General features: G+C 38.0%; 2 long non-coding RNA genes across 3 annotated transcripts in view; both read right to left on the bottom strand.

Annotated features, from left to right (window-relative positions):
* Positions 1 to 697: 697 nt before the first annotated feature.
* On the bottom strand, positions 698 to 2140 carry LOC138050038 (uncharacterized). The gene is made up of 2 exons (XR_011132540.1): positions 1748 to 2140; positions 698 to 1328 (listed from the first exon to the last, which is right to left on the bottom strand). It is a non-coding gene; the product is annotated as an uncharacterized lncRNA (long non-coding RNA).
* Positions 2141 to 9374: 7234 nt separating this feature from the next.
* Positions 9375 to 10346, bottom strand: part of LOC138050033 (uncharacterized) — a 7148-nt gene continuing 6176 nt past the window's right edge. For both annotated transcript variants that reach the window (XR_011132534.1, XR_011132533.1), the window contains 2 exons: positions 10339 to 10346; positions 9375 to 9911 (listed from right to left, as the gene is read on the bottom strand). The exon at positions 10339 to 10346 is cut by the window's right edge and continues 64 nt beyond it. This is a non-coding gene — a long non-coding RNA (uncharacterized lncRNA). The remainder of the gene's footprint in view (positions 9912 to 10338) is intronic.

Raw genomic sequence — 10346 nt, forward strand, 5'->3', positions numbered from 1 at the left:
GATTTAATGACTTTAATGATATAGGCAAATTTGTTCTACAATATATACTCAAATACCATTATAGTCTTTATAGTTTACTCCTCGAGCCACCAGCTTCAACTTTGATACTTTGTTCTAAAAGCCAAAAAGCAAAGCAAAGCAATGGTGGAGGTGATGATTAATCACTTGTTTTGGTTCAAATGAAGAAAAAGAAAGTCAAACTAAACTAACAATAGCACTTTAACCCTTTTTCACCCCTAAACCGGCCATACTTAGCATTTTACTCTCTGTCTAACACCAGACGATTTTACTTGTCAATGGGGAATCCCCAGGAGTCAATGGTTTAATCACTCACTAAAAAAATGTCCCAATAAAATATTATGTTCCACTAACGACAAAAACTGTACTAAAAATTTGAATTACAGCTAAGGTCTGTCAAATTTCCATCTGAGTTACCTGACAGCTCTTACAGTACTTCTCAACATAAAGAAAATAAATTCTGTGGACTAAAACATTCCCAAATAGAAATGTTGTATATTCCAAATATGTTACGTAAACTCTTCAAGATTTACCTGCTTCAGGAACTTCAAATCAATGAATATTTGGAATATCAATGGAATATTTGGAATAATTTTCCCTGGACTCCTGCAAACTATGTGCACTTTTTAATGGTTTGCCCTTTAAAAGTAACACTCAGAAATAATAATGCAAATACAACTGAGGCTGTTTTGCCTTATCTACAAGACAAGACAACAATATCCTTTATTCAAACACAATCAATATTAAAGCAATAATACATGCTTGTGGGGTCATGTGCTAACTATAAAAGATACACTACAGGAAATAAAAGCTTAAAACTAACTATGTGACAGACATAGGATATCTACACATAAGGGATAAGAAAAATAAATCAATTGCTATCCAAAGATCTTATTGCAAATACACCAAAAGGTAACGGTTGATTGACAAGTTCCTTGTGCAAAATGGTAGAGCATGTTTGAAGTCCCAGGACCAAGATGAGAAGTTATGATAAAAACTCTAAACATATTTTTTACCAAAATTATTTTACTGCCATCAAACCCAATGAGACCTTATGCATGGGACACTGTTTCTAGCTGCAGCTCCAAATCACATAATATATTAATAATTTTGCCATCTAAGAAAAGAACAAACATGTGGGGTGTAACCAAAAAAAGTCCAAGGCAATAATGCTTCCTTTCAGCCTTTTCAGGAAAAAAAACTATCCACTGTCAACCATACTTGACTCAAAACAGATTCCTTGATCCAACAACACATGACAGTCCCCAAAAACCAAAATTACATCATTAATGCTTCCAGAAAACAACAGTCTAAAAAAAAAAAAGATTTGCAAAACAGTCACGAACCTGAATCTATAGAGATCTATATACATCTGTACCTACACTTCTGTTCTTCCAAACATTATTTTAACTAACATGGATTTTGATTTTGATTTTAAACTCAAATTAATTGCAAATCCATAACTTGGTAACTACTTGAACGCAAGGATCGTTGAGTTGTGACTGCTAAAAAGTACAATAACTTAGACATTCACCAGAAAAGGGAATATAAATGACCTTAAAATCGAACTTAAGACGAATCCAGTTTATTTTCACATCAAAAGAGAGCAGCGTACAAAGATAAATGGACGATATTAAAGCATTTCTTAACGTGAAATTACAATCATGATGGAGCTATAACGCTAGACGAACGCTAAGCGAAAAAAAACAAAATTGTAATTATTACTCACAAATTAGTTTGCGAAGTCATCTTTTGCACACGATCCGACTTAGTCTCGTCACTCTCGCCATTATATGAACTTCATGCAGTCGCTCCTTTCGGTTTAAATCCACAACAACACCTTTAGGAAGTGTTTTCTCAAGACCATTGGAACGAAAAAAAAGTCATTTTTGATATTTTCTTGTGGAAAAAACAACGTAAACGTAGTCCACATCTCAAGCTTAACAAACCATGGGCAGCTTTAACAAACGAGAAAAACAGAGTCCGGTTCATCTTCCACTAGCAGCGAACATTTACACGAGAAGGAACCAGATAAGGGACAATATCTTTTGGATAACAACCGCCGATCTCTCTAAACTTCGTACAGAGGTAAACTAGAAATGTCGAAGGCGCAACTCAACCGATTATTATTAAATTTGAACAAATGTACGAGCGGCCTGGTGAGAGGTTAAAGTACGTGGGGAAATCTCATTTGTCGTCCGTTGGTGTTAACTTTCTGAGACGTCGGAGAAGCTATCACAGTGCTGTGGTCTGAGAGACCAAACGGTGGGAAGGCCCGTTAGTGAAGTGTAAAATTCATGCATGTTCGTTAGCACAAGGTCTAACGTAGCATCTTTGTGAGGAGGCACCTTAACGATTTGTTTCAGGTGAAAATGTGTCAACAAACTGTTAAACACGAAGACGTACTATATAAAAGGGATGGCTTCACGCTCTGCCTTTGTTCGAATTCATTCAAGCACAACTGATTAATTATCCAAGATGGTGATCAACAAACAGCAACACAGAGACGGAGCCCCTAAAAGATATTTCTAGCGCGCAAATAAGGGACTCCATTTTATAAAAGAACGACAGATAATATATTTTATGACATATTACGGGGGCATATACATAACGGGCTTTTTTAGCACAATTTATCACAGAGCTCTGTTGCGTCCAAGGTTGCTTGATATATCATCATTTGCATGTGCCTAAGGCACCACGCCTTTTATAGTACGTCTTCGTGTTTAAGGTCCAATCGATTCAAAATGCTAGATATTTAAAAAAACACAGTTTGGATATTTAGACTCAATCAGGGCAAGCGATTGAAACATATGATCGAAAATTGATATATCGTCTGCCTTTGGTGGTGGATGGTAGCAACTATGCGGGAGCAACCATGCAGGCAGCAACCATGCAGGACAAGCCTCGAGGGGGACGGTTTGGACTTAAATAAAGCCATAAACTTTCATGATCATCGCAACAGGTCAATTCGCTCAGTTGTTGGTACTTGCACTTGCCCTCCTTAATGAAAGCGCAGACACCGCCGTGAGCATCCCGCTTTCGGTCTTCTTTGTTTTGGTCTTGACGGACCAGAGAAAAGGGAGTTTGAATTTGTTACAGGAGATAAAATTCACTAACCGCAGTTAATTAAAGCCATGTTCAGCAAAGCTCGGGCCATAAATAGTGCCTACACCCATGGCTTCTGATGTTTCACGAGAAAACAATGGGGAAATCGCGGAGCACTGACAGCAAATTGCGCGGCAGATTACGCGATTTTTCTTTGATCTTATTTTACCTAGTCACATATAATTATATCCAATTTTATATGGTGTATTGAGCGTCTAATAAGTCTATCTTAATTTTAATGCCAAATTTAAATTAGGAAAATGCAGTTGTTGAAGTAGTAAGTATGAAATCGGAAAATGCGGAGGGTGTTTTCTCAGACTCTCTGGCAATTAATTTACAAATAGACTATTCTACATCCTCGATCCCAGGGTCCTCTCTTTTCCTCGGTCGAGAAAGTCCCTTGGTTGCGGCTGGTCACTTGTCTTTGTATACAAATCAAATCCGCACTGATGGTGGGTCACCGACTTAATTTTATCAACAGTAAAGTTCAGTTCTATCTTGGGAAGGAAGAACCCAATGTCGATCACGTTCTAAGAAGACTTCAATTTTTATTTTATTTATTTATTTTGCAACCGACGCGAACGGATATCCCCAGGCACAGAGGACTTACATACATATGTTTTTTTTTTTTTTTTTTGAGTTTGTTTTAGATAAATAGACATCTCTCTCGCGCCAATTCCTACTGGGCTTAGTAGATGACTTCAGTGGAGACAATTATTTAATCATCGTTCCCCTCCCTTCAATTATCTTTCTGACCCTAAGCCTGGCAGGCGATTCGGAGAGAATTACTTGGTAGATGTGTCAAAGATATTCTTAAATTTTCTGGCATCGATATATTGTGTAAGCCCCACAGTACTAGAGTTGCTCCAGTATCCGCAGCCAGAAATGCCTCAGTTTCAGTAGATGAAATATGAAAACAGCAAGTTGGTCTTCAGAATCCACTTTTTCTAGGATTTATTAGAAACCTGTACTTTAGAAGTCACAATTGCGCCTAGTGTGCAATTCACAACTGAAATGCAGTAAAGTGTAATTTGGCTCAAAGGAAAACAAAATTGTGGTTAGAGCCAGAGTGTGTTTTTTTTTTTTAATTATATTGCACGTGGCTTGCTTCGAAAGCTTATGGGATCTCCAGGCATGATAACGAGGTCCCTTTTTGGTCTCTTATTCTTAGGTGTTCAAGGCTTCTTACCTTACACAATAACGCGATTACGTGAAATTGGCTTGAAATCGCGTACGATCGCGTAATTTGCTTATTCCTGCGTAATCCCACTTTTGCACTTTATTTGAAAACTGTCAGCGGTATTTTTTTTTTCCTAAAAAAACTCTTTGAAAACCATTCAAAACACTCCATTTGTATGGAGGTGATTTATCAAAGCTGAAACTATTATTGACCATGCTGCTGACAATAACATTGGTTTCTGCGTTCTAACGGAAACATGGCTGACAAACCTGGATTTCGGTTTGTATCACAAGTCTTTCTTCTCGTGTGTTATCTATTCAAGAGCTTTCCGCGGCAATCAGATCGACCTGGCGGTGGCACCGGCATTTTGTTTCATGACTCTTTTGTTGCTTTGTTTGTGGCTGGAAAAGAACATGATTCTTTTGAATTCTCTGACTGGATTCTCAAAGCCTCTAATCGCTGAATCCGAAGTATAGCTCTCTATCGCCCTCCCAGCACTTCTATACTTCGGTATTTTTTGGATGAGTTTTCCACCTACCTTGAAAATGTTATTATGTGTCCTGAACCGCTGATGATAGCAGGGGACTTCAATTTCCATTTGGACTTAATGCATAGTAATAATTCAAGAAGATTCAAAGAGTTACTGGAGACTTTTGGTCTCTCTCAATATGTAACGGTGTCCAGTAGGCACGCGATCGTGAACCACTACTCAAGAAATCAGGCCTTGAGTTAACTTATAAAAAAAATCCGTCCGGTTAGCAATCTGCCTTTCATCTCTAAGGTTGTTGGAAAGGCAGTTCTTACTCAACTGCTTTCACATTGCGAACGCAATGCTCCTTTTACGTAAATTCCAGTCAGGCTTCCGAAAATTCCACGCAACTGAAACTGCCTTGCTTAAGGTTCAAAGCGATATTCTCATGGCTATGGACAATCACGAAATCACTTTTTTTAGTGCTACTCGATTTAAGGACGTTCTCGCAAAATCTACCTTTATCTCTCTTTGAGAGCTACATCATCATATCATAGATCTCGTCTAGAGTTAGATCATATCTCGTTGAGAGAGGTTACAATCCATCGGAAGTCAGTAAGCAAATTGAAAACGCCAAAGCTCTACCCAGGGAAGACTTACTTGGCTGAAAACCGAAAGACAAAAAAATCGTTTTTTCCTCTTGTGGTCGACTATAACCCTCATTTACCAGTATCTTATATACTGAATCGCCATTGCGTTCCCAGATTTTCCCAAAGGGGTCAATTTATTCCTCTTGCAGAAGACCCAAAAACATAAAATAGATCTTAGCAGGGCCTAAAAGATCCATTTACAGCAATAATAATTATAACACTCCCGCGGGATGTTTTAAATGTAGGAACAAATGCGATCTATGTAAGAATTATCTGGTAGAGAATAAGATCTTTTCACAGCGGATGCACAGGTCGTTTTTACTCTATAAGACAAGAATTAAAATGTAGGTCGAAGAATGTCATATTTAGTCATCTGTAAAAGATGCAAGGTTCAATACGTAGACTCAACGTGGAACAAATTCAAGGTCAAATTTCGGATACTTAATCGGCCATGTTGACCAACAAGGCCACGTGGTGAATTGGCCGTCCATTTTAACAAAAAAAAAGAACAATATGTATGACTTTGAATTCATTGTCATTGAGAAATTTGATAACGATACCGTTAATAATATGGATAAGGTTTTACTCACAAGAGAGGCTTTTTGGTGCTCGCAGTTATGCACCCTCCAGCGCCAACAATTGTCAAGAATGTATTAGATATATTTTTGTTCTTTGGAACTCATTTTCAATTCAATGTCCCATTTTTAGTGTAAACTATGTTTTTGAGAGATTGAAAAGGATTATGAGCGCTATTTAGTCCAAAGCAAGAAGAAGACGGCAACCCTTTGATTTGAGCGCAGTATTGAAGTATATTTGCAGGCTGTGTTATTGTATTGCTTATACGGACGGATTCACTCACTTGCCATATGCATTGGTTTCAAACTGATTTATTCATCTAATGGAATATTTGTTCAAAATTTGAAAATAGTTACATTTTAATTCTTGATACGGATTCAGTGAAATTAGATAAATGAGAGTGATAAATAGCCAGAGGTGTCTTGCAGTAAATCCTTTTTGTAAGCAATGAAAGTTTGTCCAAGCTCGGAGTTAATTGAGCGACCCCTATACTTTTTACGCGAAGCGTGATGGGGCGATTTATTTTCTCGTGAATTCGTGATTTAATTGTTGTTGTTTTTTTTATTTGTGATTCGTATTAAAGATGGTAAGATCTTTTCATGTCCACGTGGACCAATTTCTTTTAATTAAACGTAACCCGAGAATAAAGATTCCAATTAAAGGTGATTCATAAACCACTGCGTTTTGCGTGATGAATGTCCGGCCATTTTATTGTTTTGAAAATGTACGCATTGTTTTTGAACGGCTTTTTCTTTAAATGATGCAATGTAAATTGTAAAATATGTATAGTTTTCATGCCTGACAAATCTTTGCCCTGTTCCGAAGCAGGGCGACGGCGGCTTTAAAGTTTGGTAAGGCTTGACAACATTTGGTGGGAAAAAAATCACCGTGCGCACTTTTATCACGGTAATGATGACAGATTTCCTCGGAAAATAAACAAAAATTTGCCCAGTGCGTGCGTGACCTTAGAGAGAGGTGAATAGTTCTTCCTTTTTATGTGAAGTGTATGAACTAACTATTGTTCGTTAATTAGAGAAGCAATAGTTGGAATATTGACCACAGACGGTACATACATGAATACAACGGACTAACCGTGCGGGAAAAACAACTTATACCACAAATAATACGTCGTGGTGAATTTATCGACAGTCCATTCTAACTCAGGAGACCAACAATTGAATTTTCAGTAGAAAACAGTCTTCTACAGCGAACGACGGCGAACGGAGGCGTGCAAGCACGCAAATCTTAGATTATTTTTCTTACTCTAGAAAAGAATAGAAATAGTAAAGGGTCGCATTAGTTAGAAATCGAAATGTGACTTCATCAGAAGACAGACGGCTAAAAGTTCAACTCGGAATAGGCCATTTCCGAGTTCATATCCGCCTCCTCTTTAAAGCGAGTCTAAGTGCAAAGTTTTGGTGATGGTAATTAGTTCTACTTTACATATGAATGAAAACTAATTTTTATAAGAAAAAGTTCGCACTTAGACTCGCTTTAAAGAGGAGGCAGACATGAACTCGGAAATGACCGTATTAAGGGTCTTTGTGCATGTACCGGAAATCATCGTGCTACTTGGGATTAGTCTTCATTTAGCTGGCGGTATTGTTGGCGCGGAGAATGCGGTGGGACGCTGTGAAAATACCCCATAGTACCACTCTCCATTCTCTGCGCGGAATTTGCCACTTGCACCAACAATAGGAAGCTGTAGCAACGAGGACGGAACGTCATCGCAAAGTATAAATTTGCGTTTATCACTTCGCGACTATTCCACGCTTTGTAACATGACAATGCCGTGACCGTCCGTCAAGAAGGGAACCGATACGAGTCACGCTTAATTTAGAAGAGAAAATGAAAATTTATCTCCAGGTGGTGACGTCCTCCATAAAACCTCAAATTTGGCTATTTGACGTTGTTGTCTTGCAGAAATGGACAAAAGTGAAAAACGCACGTGCAGGGCGTGCAATGCTACTGTTTTTGCCCACTAAATATGCAAATTTGTGACGTTCTCGTTGCCGTCGCCGTTGTCGTTGCTAAAGCTCCCTAATATCACCAGCTACGCAGCCTTATCTTCATTTGGAGTTTTGTTTTCTGTTTTTGTTTCTTTTGTTTTACCAAATTTCTGCTCCAGCACCTGCAGAAGCTGCCGGGATTAAGCCTAACTTTTGCCGTGTTGAATCAAGACAACTATCAATGTCCAGGCAGGCAGGTCCAGAGATTCCAACCCTCCCGATTTCATGAGTTGAGTTGCCCGCTTTCCCAAATCCCAGATTCTCCCGATTTATCATGAAATTCTGAAAACAAGGAAAAAGGGCTTATCTTAAGAGTTTTTTGCGATCTGAGTGTAAAACGTTCAATGCGTATCCTCAGGAGTATCCTATAATGTCTCGGCTAGTCTCTCCATTAAACACCCTCCAAAAATGGCGGGACTCCAGTGGTAAGAATGAAGACCTTATAGAATGTCACAAAAATGGTGTTAAACGCAGGAAATGCCACTTGAGAGAAACTAAATCTGCAAAATTTCGTGGAGGAGGGGAATGCCCCGAGACTTCGGCGCTAAAAAATACTCCCTATTTTCCTCCAAAACTCAAAAGGGGTTGGAATCTCTGCAGGTCAGACAATCTAAAGAATCAAATTCAATTCCAGAAGTTCTCATGATTAATAAAAAGCTCATGTTCAAGGACTTAAGGAAGTCATGCCCCTTCCAAGTACGGGCAAATCGCAGCCATGAAGGTTTCCAAAATATTGAAATCTTGCAACTGATAGGTTTAGACACGGAAAAATTCTTCTCCTGGCTTCAGAATTACAAGAAGCAAATTTTAATGGGGTAGACTGAGAAACATGATTTTCACTTTCTTTAAATCTTTGACCAGAACATACATTGTATACAATCTTAACTTAATCCAGAACTGTTCTTGAGGTTAGCTCAAAACAGTTTCCAGCTGTTACATTTTGATGGGTTATTATAACCACTCTTTATCAGTGACCTGATGCTACAATCATGGTATCAAAAAACTACCTAATCATTGGTGAACACGTTGCTATCATTGGCGTGACACGACAGGTTATCATAGCAATGGTATGACCAACTAAAAACACCCTTAATTACAGCTCTAGGGGCTTACAATTCTAAAACGGCATGGTGAAGCCTTTTTATATCATACAATGATAAGAAACAACTTTTGGCAAAGTTTACAAAAATGTGCAAGGATGGACATTGACGCCAAGGATGGACATTGAAAAATCCGAGAGGGTAGGGGGTGTTAACAGCCAAATGTTTAAAGGGTAAAGTATGAATGTAAACTGGAAATTCCAGGGCAGGAGGGATACAAACCAAATAACAATGCATTGCAGTCGATATATTTTTTGGAACCACACATTTTTGTCACAGAAATCGTTTATTACTTGAATGGAGAGCCTTTAATGTTGTTTACATCAGTAGACAGCCTTGGAGTTTATTCCTTTTCCATCTTATTCTTAAATCATGACCGTAGGTAGAAAAAACTTCTGACTGAGAAAATATTTTAGCACAAACTTGAGAAACTGTCTCATCACCTTTTCTATAATTACCTTAAATTTTTTCCAAAATACTTGGTTACCGGTAAGCACAATATTTTCAAATTTCCTCTTTATGTTTTGAGATGTGATTAAACACTGCTTGAGTGCTTGTTATAATTTTTAAATGACAAAGACGTAGAAGTGGTTAATTGACACACAATTTGCTTGTGGCAATTTGTTGCTGCATGTTGCTGGTAGATAATGTTATTCGTTGATCCCCACAGATCTTAATAAATTAGACTTGAATATCTGGGACGGTTTTATTTTGTCAGAAACTGGACTCTAACCTCTCCATTGAAAACAGATTTTGATTTAACAAGTCAAATTCCATTGTCATTTGGCAACTTGTGACTTAGACCTGGAAATAAAATAAAACATGTTTGAGAAAAACGCTAAATTATATGATTAGTCATTAAGGCAAAAGGTCATTAAATTAATGTGTCTGCACTATTAATTTTGGAACTGATCTTTGGAACATGACTTAAAGTGACTTCAGAAGAACTAGTATTTCATATGGCACGGAATCCTTTTTCCCTTGCAACAGGTCAACATTTCCGTCACTAAGCTCCCCATAAAGGGGTCTAGTGAATTGTTTTGGCAATGCGCTATGACCTCATACTTGTTAGACTTGCATGCGAGTAGACATTTCCCCTAGGAAATTAGGCCTCGTCCTCACTTTGGATTTGGCAGCAAAGTTTGACCTTGTTTTCAAAACTCCAGCTATATACCTCACATAAATGCAAAACATTATTAAAGAACGGGCATGTTTCTCTTGCCATATATACCTGATGTA

This window comes from Montipora capricornis, chromosome 5 (genome assembly GCF_036669925.1).
Source record: "Montipora capricornis isolate CH-2021 chromosome 5, ASM3666992v2, whole genome shotgun sequence".
In the NCBI taxonomy this organism is placed as follows: Eukaryota; Metazoa; Cnidaria; class Anthozoa; order Scleractinia; family Acroporidae; genus Montipora; species Montipora capricornis.